The following is a 12,083-nucleotide window of genomic DNA, read 5'->3' as shown; positions in this document are numbered from 1 at the left end:
CCCAATACAGAAGTTCCTAGCCACGTATGACTAAAGAACATTCGAACGTATTAGTGCAATTAAGGAACTGTATATTTTATTTTACTAATTGTAATTAATTTATATTTGAATAGCCAAATGTGGCTAGGAGCTACCATATTGGACAGCACCACTCCATAGGCCATGGCAAAGAAGGGGAGGTTGAGGAGAGAAGAAACTAAGAAAAATCTTCCCAAAATATGCAACATCTAACAGGGTCTTGAAGGATGACTAGCATTTGACCAACTACATAAGGCAGGAAATAGTCTATGCAGAGGAAGGAGCACATAAAAGCATGCAGAGATATCCCAACATAGCATTTTTAGGAGGTCAGTAAATTTCACATTACATGTGCATAGAGAATAAAGAAGAAGGATGGGGTAAGAAAAGTGAGGATAATAAAGTTAAAAGAAAAGAGAGAGCCTATACTATAAAAGATCTGAAGTGTCATTCAGAGAAGCTCAAATTTGATCATGTTGGTAATTTGGAACTAGTGAACACAAAGCAAGAGTTGGATGATTAATTTCATATTTTAGAACAATCCTTTTGGCAGAAGACTGGAGTAGAGAATGGAAATGGGAAGACAACTGCAGTTATTAGTGTACTAGTTCAGCAAAAGTTAAGACTCTGGATGCAAATGAAGGAAGGAGCGAATGAGCTACTTTGGAGACATATCATAAAAGAAAACAAAGAGGAAGATTCCCTGATACTTACCTTCAGATACTGGTAACAGGGAATAAAGCACAGAGAATCAGACCCAGAAAGAAAGAATGGGCAGAAAGAAAGGGTGTGACTGTTTTTAATCCTGATAGCTTGAGGTTTAGATCACAAACTGCAAGCTGAGATCAAAGATTTGTGCAGTTCACCAAAGAAAGAAGAGAGGTGTCTGAATCTGCAACTAGGAAAGGAAACAGAAATCAGGCTATATTTGAATCTTCTGTGAGATGCAGCCAAACACATCAGTGTCTGAACTGAATAACAATGTGGTCTGCTCTCTCTGGACCTGCTGTCTGATTATCAGGGCATAACTAAAGAAACTCCAGCAGAACAAAGCAGCTGGCATCATCACGTTTTCAGACACGCTCACTTTCATTACCTTGTTAGAGCAAGAGCATGAATATAACTTGTGCTCTTTTATAGGAAAAAATAGGCAGAAAAAAATTTACAGGTATCTAACATTTCACATACTGTGTATTATATATTTATATATATATATATATATATATATATATATATATATATACACGTTATAGCAAAAACCTATTCTGTAGTATTCTACCTACAGCTAGAAATTACACTGTTTTTGGAAGAAACAAATATTGAAAGCCTATAACTATATATATGTATGTGTGTGTATATATTTACTCCTTACAACTACTCTATGAAATGGTTAGTATCACCTCTATTTTACAAGTGAGGATATTGAGGCTCAAAACAGTTTAGTAAGGCTACCCAAGGTCACAAAGCTGCTGCTGCTGCTAAGTCGCTCCAGTCGTGTCCGACTCTGTGCGACCCTATGGACAGCAGCCCACCAGGCTCCTCCATCCACAGGATTCTCTAGGCAAGAATACTGGAGTGGGTTGCCATTTCCTTCTCCAAGGCTTAACTGAGATTCAACTCCAAGTTCAACAAACCATCAAATCCACCTTCAACTCAAATTCCCATCAAGTGAGAGGCCTTCCAGATAAATTTTCTCCATCATGCTCCTTCTCCTTCCTGATATTTTTAATTCCAAGTCCCAGGGAACCTAATGACTACATGCTGCTTACGGAGGTGGAAGAAAACAAAACGTGTAACAATGTGGTCTCCGTTTCCATCTTTCTGGGAGCTCATGCTGTCTCTAAGCGTTCCTTGGTACAACAACCTGATGCTTTCTAATTTTCCTGTTAAATTATGCTCTCTGACATAAAATACATTCCCCTCTCCTCTGTTTACCTTTGTTCTACCTGTTCATCAAATCCACCTTCAACTCAAATTCCCATCACGTGAGAGGCCTTCCCGATAATTTTTTTCCGTCATGCTCCTTTTCTTTACCAGTATTTTAATTTCATTTATTGCTTCAGTCATTCAACCAGGTATCCATCCCCAAAACATGACATGACTCTGGGTAAGGTAATGTACTTAGCCCTGAGGCTGTACAAACAAAAAGACCTGTAAGAATACAGATGGCCCCTGACTTACCATGGTTTAAATTACAATTTTTGACTTTACAATGGGGCAAAAGCAATACCCATACAGTAGAAGCCATACTTCAAATTCTGAATTTTGATCCTTTCCTGGGCTAGTGATATGTGATATGAAACTCCCTGGTGACCCTGGGCAGTGACAGCGAGCTTCAGCTCCCAGTCAAGCCTGTGATCATGAGGGTAAACAGCTGATAAACTTACAACCATTCTGTACCCATGCAGCCATTCTACTTTTCACTTTCAGTACAGTATTCAATAAACTACACGACATTCAACACTTTTACTATAAAATAGGCTTTGTCTTAGATGAGTCTACCCAACTGTGAGACTGATACAAGTGTTATGAGCATGTTTAAGGTAGGCCAGGCTAAAATGGGTCAGTAAATTAGGTGTATTAAATGCATCTTCAACGTACGACATTTCCAAGTTTATTGGGATATGATATCACAAGTTGAGAAAGATCTGTACTCTTCAGGGATGGAAAACAGAAAACTAGCCAGTTTCATATGAAATACCATTTCATATTATAAAGTACTTGGAAATGTTTTAGACCTGTAAATCATTTGCTGTTTTATGTATACAAGTGTTAATCTAAGTGTCTGGTCACTACAACATCACTGGAAATTCCTCATATTTCTTCTATGTCTTCCATGCATCCGACAAAAACTGGCTACACTCTGGTGAGGTACAGCGCTGAGTACTATAGGGAATACAGATAGATACAAGATGCAATATCTGCCCCTCAGCTGAAGTAAACAAGCATGCATATAATTGGGGCTTCCCTGGTGGCTCAGTGGTAAAGAATCCGCCTCCAATGCAGGAGACAGAGGAGATGCTAGTTCGATCCCTGGGCTGGGAAAGTCCCCTGGAGGAGAGCATGGCAACCCACGCCATTATTCTTGCCTGGAGAATACCATGGACAGAGGGGCCTTGTGGGCTACAGTCCATAGGATCGCAAAGAGCTGGACACAACTGAAGCGACTGAACATGCATCTATGCATATAATTACAAGGCAGAACATACATGGTAAACTTACGTAAGTGTTATACATCATGGTAAGTGCAAGGAACATGGACAAAAAAGTAAAACCAAATCATAAGTTTTCAAGAAAGGATTCATGTTTTCCTGGTATCCGAGCTGAGCCTTAAGCATCAATAGAATCCTAAAAGGCCCCAAATAGACAATTAAGTCTAGAAAACAAAGACATGCTTAAGAAATTTACCAAATGATCGTTTTCTAACATATAAAAAATCACTTATTAAAAAGTAAACTTTGGTTCATTCTAGCAAGTTTAACATGTAAACAATATTTTGATTAATAATGAACTGTGAAAATGAGTATCAAAAGAAAGATTTAGATCTGCTATTCTGAACTTCGAACTTCTGGCAGCCAGCTGGCTGAGAAAAATGGCAAGGAGTAGTTGGCAAGACTACAAGCTACTGAGATATTTATAGCCACCAGAGTCTAAAAAAATCCTAAAGCTTTCATATTTGTAATAAAAATACAAATAAAGTTTTCTAATTATTTAATATTAAATTTCATACACTATTACTGAACTTCTCAAGGAAGAAGATACTACTCAAATGCAAAAAAAGAAGCATAATTATTCATTTCAATTTAACAATAATTAAATGAAATACAAGATGGGAATTGTCAAGAATTTCTCCTATTACAGAACTAGTGAATATACGACTATTAACAAATGGTAATCTCATTAAAAATAATTTATTTTGCCTCCAATTCATCATATTTATGGTTAAGAGTATATGCCTTACTGAGCTCTATAAATAACCTATTTTCCGTTAACATTTATATCTGGTCACAACGTTCTGTGACAGTATTAAATGTATTTATTTGAAGATTTCATATGCTAAATGAAAACCTGTCCAGTCATCTGATTACAAAGAATAAAATTCAAATAAGAGCAGAGTTTGCAGAATTAATTCTCCACAAATTATTTGGATTTTCTATTTTTCTGACCTGAATTATTAGAACAGGTCAGTAAAGCAATTTTTTGTGGAGAGAGAAAATGTAGGCTTTCAGTATGGCCAGATGAAATTCCTTATGGATCCAACTCTCCCAAAGGTAACAACTATAAATGTTGGACAACACAAAAACAACAACAATTAAGGTGGCCCAGGTGCCTATGAATAGGAAAATGCCTAGACAAACTGTGATGCAGTCAAAGAACCAATACTCCGTAGTTAAAAAGAAAGAACCACGCAACAATCAGGCTGAATGCCAAAACCATTATTTGATCAAAAAAAGTGTCATACACAAGGATATGTATGGTATGATTCCTTTTTTATGAGATTCTAACAGAAACAAATATTGTCTATGGAAAAACAATAGTTTTCTCCAGTGAGTGTTTTAGGCACCTGACTCTGAAGGGCAGGTGGAACTTTCTGGGCTGGTGGCAATTTTCACTATCGTGACAGGGATGTGGAGTTATATAGGTGTATGCACTTGTCGATACTCAGTGAACATACAGTTAAGATCTGTGCTTTTTATTGCGTGTAAATTTTACCTCAAAAGAAAAGAATGTAAAATACTGAACTCTACTTAATGATATGCATACTAAAATATTTAAGGGGAAAGTATACCAATAGCTGCAGTTTACCTTGAAATGTATCAAAAATATTGCTATTGCTATTGCTAAGTCACTTCAGTCGTGTCCGACTCTGTGTGACCCCATAGACAGCAGCCCACCAGGCTCCCCCGTCCCTGGGATTCTCCAGGCAAGAACACTGGAGTGGGTTGCCATTTCCTTCTCCAGTGTGTGAAAGTGAAAAGTGAAAGTGAAGTCGCTCGGTCGTGTCCCACCCTCAGCGACCCCATGGACTACAGCCCACCAGGCTCCTCCATCCATGGGATTTTCCAGGCAAGAGTACTGGAGTGGGGTGCCATTGCCTTCTCGTATCAAAAATAAGAGAGGCACAAATAGATGAATAAATGGGATATAGCAAGTAAACTGAAAAATTAGTGGCAAAATCTTGGTTGGACATATGCATATTCACTATAAACTTTCAATTTCATATGTCTTCACTAAAAATGTTTGAGATCCCCCCAAAATGGAAAAAAACCCACTAGATTAATTCAGAACAAGTCCTATAAGACTAACATCATTTCTTTTCTATTTTAACAGGATTACTACCAGACTGGTAACTCAGAGAAAAATAACTGACAAGATATTTGGATCCCAATAAATTTGGATCTCTCTTCATATTCTCATTAAAGCAAACCCCCAGATTATATAAACAATAATGATAATAGCTATTGCTGTGTACAACACTCTTTACTAGACACTATTCTAGCACTTCATATGTACTAACTATTTAATCTCTACAACAATATGATAAGATAAATACTATTATCCACAATTTTACCAATGGGGAAACTAAGATGTTAGGGTAATTTGCTCAAGGTCACATACATGTAAGTGGAAGAGCCAGAAAGTGGAATTCAAAGATTGTGGGTTAGAACCCCGGTTCTTAACTACTTCCCCATGGCTGCTCCCCTAGCTGGCTCTGTAACTCATACAATGTAATATATGCTGCTCTTCTCAAATTTGTGGGTGACATGAAGCTAGGACCAAAAGCAAATACATTACGAATTATCCCAAACGATTAAGGAACATATAAATAGAAGACTAGAACGAGATAAAATTCTATAGGGCTAAAATATAAGATCCTGTATTTGAGTCCAAACAACCAACTTTATCTCCTGAGACAACACTGGTGCACAGCAGGTGTTGGGCAAGAACCAGTCAAATGAACATACAACTGAGTGGCAGGATAGAGTGTGTGAAAAAGGAGGACAGGATTCAATAAGCCAAAAGCAAAATATAAATTTAGTAAAGAATGCTACAAAACACTAATATATAGGGTTTTATAGAGGTAGATTAAATGAGAACCCTAGAAGACTGTTTTACTCAAGCCAATGCCAGATATGTTAACTTCTGGGAAGTACAGAGTAATAGATACAGGTAAACTGGAAAAATTTAGAGCAGAAGTACAGGATTTAAAGTGAGCTATGTGAGGTAAAATTGAAGAAGCTGTGAACATTTGATGTGGAGAAAAGAACTCAAATGAGGATAGTAACAAAGTTCAAAAATGTAAGGGTACTGTCATGAAAAAGAAGAATCAGTTATTCTTTAACCGCCATTAGAATAAAAATAAAGTCAACTGCGAGAAGCTACAGAAGCTACAGGGAAAACAAAATCAGCATCAACAAGGAAGAATTTCCCAACAGACATAACCACAAAAGAAAAGGTATGGGAGAATAGACATCTCAGAAGACTATGAATACCCTAAGTATGATTAAAAAAAAAACCTCAATGAAAGATTGGACCAAATTAACATAAAGATTGCTTTCAAATCCAATATTTAGATAATAAAAGGTAATTTTTATACATCTCAGTCATGAAAAGCTTCAGATTGATTCAAATGGTTATACCAGTAACCAAAATAGACTTGGCATGATAAAATTTAAATGTAAAGGAAAAATAAGAAACTACAAGTTATCTGCCAAGTCTGTAAACAGAGCTGTCAGCCTAAAAACACTGTAAAAAATACAAAAGAAAAGAAAAACAAATATGTTTCCAGTGGTCATGTATGGATGTGAGAATTGGATTATAAAGAAAGCTGAGTGCCAAAGAATTGATGCTTCTGAACTGTGGTGCTGGAGAAGACTCTTGAGAGTCCCTTGGACTGTGAGGAGATCCAACCAGTCCATCCTAAGATCCAAGCAGTCCATCCTAAAGGAGATTAGTTCTGGGTGTTCATTGGAAGGACTAATGTTGAAGCTGAAACTCCAGTACTTTGGCCACCTCATGTGAAGAGCTGACTCATTGGAAAAGACCCTGATGCTGGGAAAGATTGAAGGCAGGAGAAGAAGGGGATGACAGAGGGTGAGATGGCTGGATGACATCACCAGCTCGATGGACGTGGGTTTGGGTGAACTCTGGGAGTTGGTGATGGACAGGGAGGCCTGGTGTGCTGCGGTTCATGGGGTCGCAAAGAGTCGGACACGACTGAGCGACTGAACTGAACTATATAAATATTTAAAACTTTCACACGTGAAAGACATTAAAAGGCAAACAATAAGCTACGCAATTAGGATACAGAGGTTCAGCCTTAATACACAGCTACAGTGTCCAATACGGCAGCCAGAAGTCACAGTGTTGCTGTTGCTGTTGTCCAGTCACTGGGCCGTGAACGACTCTGCGACCCCATGGACTACGGAATGTCAGGCTTCCCTGACTTTCACTATTTTCCAGAGTTTGCTCAAATTCATGACCATTGGTGATGCTATCTAACCATCTGCTGCCTACTTCTCCTTTTGCCTCCAATCTTTCCCTGCATCAAGGTCTTGTCCAATGAGTCGGCTCTTCATATCAGGTGGCCAAAGTACTGGAGCTTCAGCTTTAGCATCAGTCCTGCCAGTGAATATTCAGGGTTGATTTCCTTTAGGATGGAATGGTTTGTCCCAGGAGTCTTCTCCAGCACCACAATTGGAAAGCATCAATTCTTTGGTGTTAGCCTTCTTTATACTCCAATTCTCACATCTGTACACAACTACTGGAAAACCAATAGTTGCTTTGATAATTGGACCTTTGTTGGCAAAGTGATGTCTCTGCTTTTTAATATCCTGACTAGGTTTGTCATAGCCTTTCTTCCAAGGAGCAAGTATCCTTTAATTTCATGGCTGCAGTCACTGTCTGCAGTGTTTTTTGAGCCCAAGAAAATAAAATTTGCCACTGTTTTCACTTTTTCCCCATCTACTTGCCATGAAGTGATGGGAACGGATGTGCCATGATCTTAATTTTTTGAATGTTGAGTTTTAAGTCAGCTTTTAAACACTCTTTTTTTACCCTCATCAAGAGACTCTTTAATTCCTCTCTGCTTTCTGCCATTAGAGTGGTGTCATTTGCATATCTGAGGTTATTGATATTTCTCCCAGCAATCTTGATCCCAGCCTGTAATTCATGCAGACTGGCTTTTCTCAGGATGTACTCTGCATACAAGTTAAATAAGCAGGGTGACAATATACAGCCTTGACATACTCATTTTCCAGTTTTGAGCCAGTCTGTTGTTTCATGTCTGGTTCTAACTGCTGCTTCTTGACCCACATACAGGTTTCTCAGGAGACAAGTAAGGTGGTCTGGTACTCCCATCCCTTGGAGAATTTTCCACAGTTTGTTGTGATTCGTGCAAAAGCTTTAGCATACGAATGAAGCAGATGTTTTTCTGGAATTCCCTTGCTTTTTCTATGTTCCAACTGATGTTGGCAATTTGATCTCTGGTTCCTCCGCCTTTTCTAAATCCAGATTGAACATCTGGAAACTCTGGGTTAACATACTGCTGAAGCCTAGCTTATAGGATTTTGAGCATAACCTTGCTAGCATGTGAAATAAGTGCAACTGTACAGCAGTTTGCACATTCTTTGGCATTGCCCTTCTTTGGGATTGGAATGAAAACTGACCTTTTCCAGTCCTGTGGCCACAGCTGAGTTTTCCATATTTGCTGGTATTCTGAGTGCAACACTTTCACAGCATCATCTTTTAGGATTTGAAATAGCTCAACTGGAATTCTATCACCTCCACTAGCTTTGTTCATAGTAATGCTTGACTTCACATTTCAGGATGTCTGGCTCTAGGTGAGTGACCACACCATCGTGGTTATCTGGGTCATTAAGAACTTTTTAGCTCTTTTTTTCTTGGCACCTCGGAGGCTGTCGGCTGCTTCAGAATGAAGCTGAACATCTCTTTCCCGGCCACTGGCTGCCAGAAGCTCATTGAAGTAGATGATGAACGAAAACTTCGTACCTTCTACGAGAAGCATATGGCCACAGAAGTTGCTTGCTGACGCTCTGGGTGGAGAATGGAAGGGTTATGTGGTCCGAATCAGTGGTGGGAACGACAAGCAGGGTTTCCCCATGAAGCAGGGTGTGTTGACCCATGGCCGAGTTCGCCTGCTACTGAGTAAGGGGCATTCCTGTTACAGACCAAGGAGGACTGGAGAGCGAAAGCGCAAATCTGTACGGGGTTGCATTGTGGATGCCAGTCTGAGTGTTCTCAATTTGGTCATCGTGAAAAAAGGGGAGAAGGATATTCCTGGACTCACTGATACTACAGTGCCTCGTCGCCTGGGTCCCAAAAGAGCCAGCAGAATCCGCAAACTTCTCAATCTCTCTAAAGATGATGTCTGCCAATATGTTGTGCAAAAGCCCCTAAACAAAGACGGTAAGAAACCTAGGACTAAAGCACCCAAGATTCAGCGTCTTGTGACTCCATGAGTTCTGCAGCACAAACGCCCGCGTATTGCTCTGAAGAAACAGATACTAAGAAAAATAAAGAAGAGGCTGCAGAATATGCTAAACTTTTGGCCAAGAGAATGAAGGAGGCCAAAGAAAAACGGCAGGAACAGATTGCCAAGAGACAGAGGCTGTCCTCTCTGAGAGCTTCTACTTCTGAGTCCAGTCAAAAATGAGATGTTCTAAGAGTAACAAATAAATAAGATCAGACATCAAAAAAAAAAAAGAACTTTTTAGTATAGTTCTTCTGTGTATTCTTGCCACCTCTTCTTAATATGTTTGTTTCTGTTAGGTCCTTGCCATTTCTGTCCTTTATTGTGCCCATCTTTGCATGAAATGTTCCCTTGATATCTCCAATTTTCTTGAATAGATCTCTAGTCCTTCTCATTCTATTGCTTTCCTCTAGAATGAGGAAAAGCATTGTTCTTTGCATTGTTAACTTAAGAAGGCTTCTCATCTCTCCTTGCTATTCTCTGGAACTCTGCTTTCAGTTGGGTATGTTTTTCCCTTTCTCCTTTGCCTTTCACTTCTTTTTTCAGCTATTTGTAAGGCCTCCTCAGACAGCCACTTTGCCTTCTTGCATTTCTTCTTCTTATGGATGGTTTTGGTTACCCCCTCCTGTACAATGTTATGAACCTCTGTTCGTAGTTCTTTAGGCACTCTGTGTATCAGATATAATCCCTTGAATCTATTTGTCACCTCCACTGTATAATCATAAGGGATTTGATTTAGGTCATACCTGAAAGGCCTAGTGGTTTTCTATACTATCTTCAATTTAAGTCTGAATTTCGCAACAAGGAGCTCATGAACTGAGCCACAGCCAGCTCCAGGTCTTGTTTTGGCTGACTGTATAGAACTTCTCCATCTTTGGCTACAAATATAATCAATCTGATTTTGGTACTGACCCTTTGGTATTGACCATGTGTAGAGCTGTCTCTTGTGTTTTTGGAAGAGGGTGTTTGCTATGACCAGTGTGTTCTCTTGGCAAAATTCTGTTAGTCTTTGCCCTGCTTCATTTTGTACTCCAAGACCAAAGTTGCCTATTACTCCAGGTATCTCTTGACTTCTTACTTTTGCACCCCAGCCCCCTATGATGAAAGGACATCTTTTTTTTTTTTTTTTTTTGGTGTTACTTCTAGAAGGTCTTGTCAGTCTTCACAGAACTGTTCAACTTCAGCTTCTTCAGCATTAGTGGTTGGGTCATAGACTTGGATTACTTTGATGTTGAATAGTTTGCCTTGGAAATGAGCCATGATCATTCTGTTGTTTTTGAGACTGCACCCAAGAACTGCATTTTGGACTCTTTTGTTGACTGTGAGGGCTACTCCATTTCTTCTCAAGGATTCTTGCCCACAGTAGTAGATATAATGGTCATCTGAATTAAATTCAGGGTTCGAATCTGGTTCTTCTGCATTGCAGGCAGATTCTTTTACCATCTGAGCCACCAGGGAAGCCCAGACAACAAAAGGCAAACTACCAGTCACATATGCCTATTTAAATTTAAATTAATTTAAACTCATCTTAAATTCAGTTCAGTTCAGTTCAGTCACTCAGTCGTGTCCGACTCTTGGTCTTAAATTAATCAACCATTAAAATTTTAGTTTCTCTATTGCACTAGCCACATTCCCAGTGCTCAACATCTACTGCAATTAGTGGCTACTCTACTGGACAATGCAGATACAGAACATTTCCATCACTGCAGAAAGTTCTGTTGGAATTTTAGTATCTAACACAGAATAATTTAGTGCAGGGAATTCATTACATAGCTAATAGAAGAGCTGAGATACCTAACAGGATGTTGTGCAGGAATCCAGAGATTAGCAACAGCAGAAAGCCACTACCATCCCTAAGACAGAACAGAGTGCACAGCCCAAAACCTAATGTCACCTGCAACAAGCTGGGACCATAGCAGATATCTTAGGTGGGAGCAGGAGACAGGAAGAGAAGCAGCCTCTGCTGGATGAAGACCCTGATGGAAAAAGAGGGGACTTCTTTTTCCCTTCTCCCTTCCTTCTGCTCTCCATTTCCTGCCAGTACCTGCATGACTGAACACAGAGGTGTGAAAGGCACCTAGGAAATGCAGACCATAGTGGTCAAACCCTTGTGAAAAAGGAAAGAACAGGGAAGGAAAGAAACAAATCTAAGGTCAAACAGCCTGAAGCCTGCCACAGATACAAATAGATAATTTAGAGGTGGGGATCCCACAAATGGCCAACATTTGAAAAATGTCCAGCCTCACCAGTAATAAAATGTAAATGACAACACTCTTAAAACAAGAGTAATATTAAATTAGTAATAATAAATACTAATTCAAATACACAGCACTGATAAGGGTGTGGTAAAAACAGATACATTCATATATCCTAGGGGAGGAAAAGAATTTTCAAATATTTTTAAAGAAGCTGAAATAATTTTGAAATTAGCATCAACAAATTTTTTAACATTTTCCATACTTTTATATACTGTTAGACCAACTGAGTACATTTCCAAGGATAGATCCAAAGTCTAGAAAATCTTAAGTCCAGAAAATAATTTTAGAAATAAAGATGTTCATTGCAGCTGTAT

The 12,083-nt window shown here is 39.0% G+C and overlaps 1 protein-coding gene and 1 pseudogene across 2 annotated transcripts in view; one reads left to right on the top strand and one right to left on the bottom strand.

The window, feature by feature from the left end:
• SGTB (small glutamine rich tetratricopeptide repeat co-chaperone beta) overlaps positions 1 to 12,083 on the bottom strand; it is a 47,945-nt gene that overhangs the window by 18,716 nt on the left and 17,146 nt on the right. The window lies entirely within an intron of this gene.
• On the top strand, positions 8,934 to 9,719 carry LOC109574840 (small ribosomal subunit protein eS6 pseudogene; annotated as a pseudogene).

The sequence above is a fragment of the Bos indicus genome, chromosome 20 (genome assembly GCF_029378745.1).
Source record: "Bos indicus isolate NIAB-ARS_2022 breed Sahiwal x Tharparkar chromosome 20, NIAB-ARS_B.indTharparkar_mat_pri_1.0, whole genome shotgun sequence".
Taxonomy (NCBI): domain Eukaryota; kingdom Metazoa; phylum Chordata; class Mammalia; order Artiodactyla; family Bovidae; genus Bos; species Bos indicus.
Note: the sequence above shows the minus strand (reverse complement) of the source record. Positions and strands in the feature narration are given on the sequence as shown.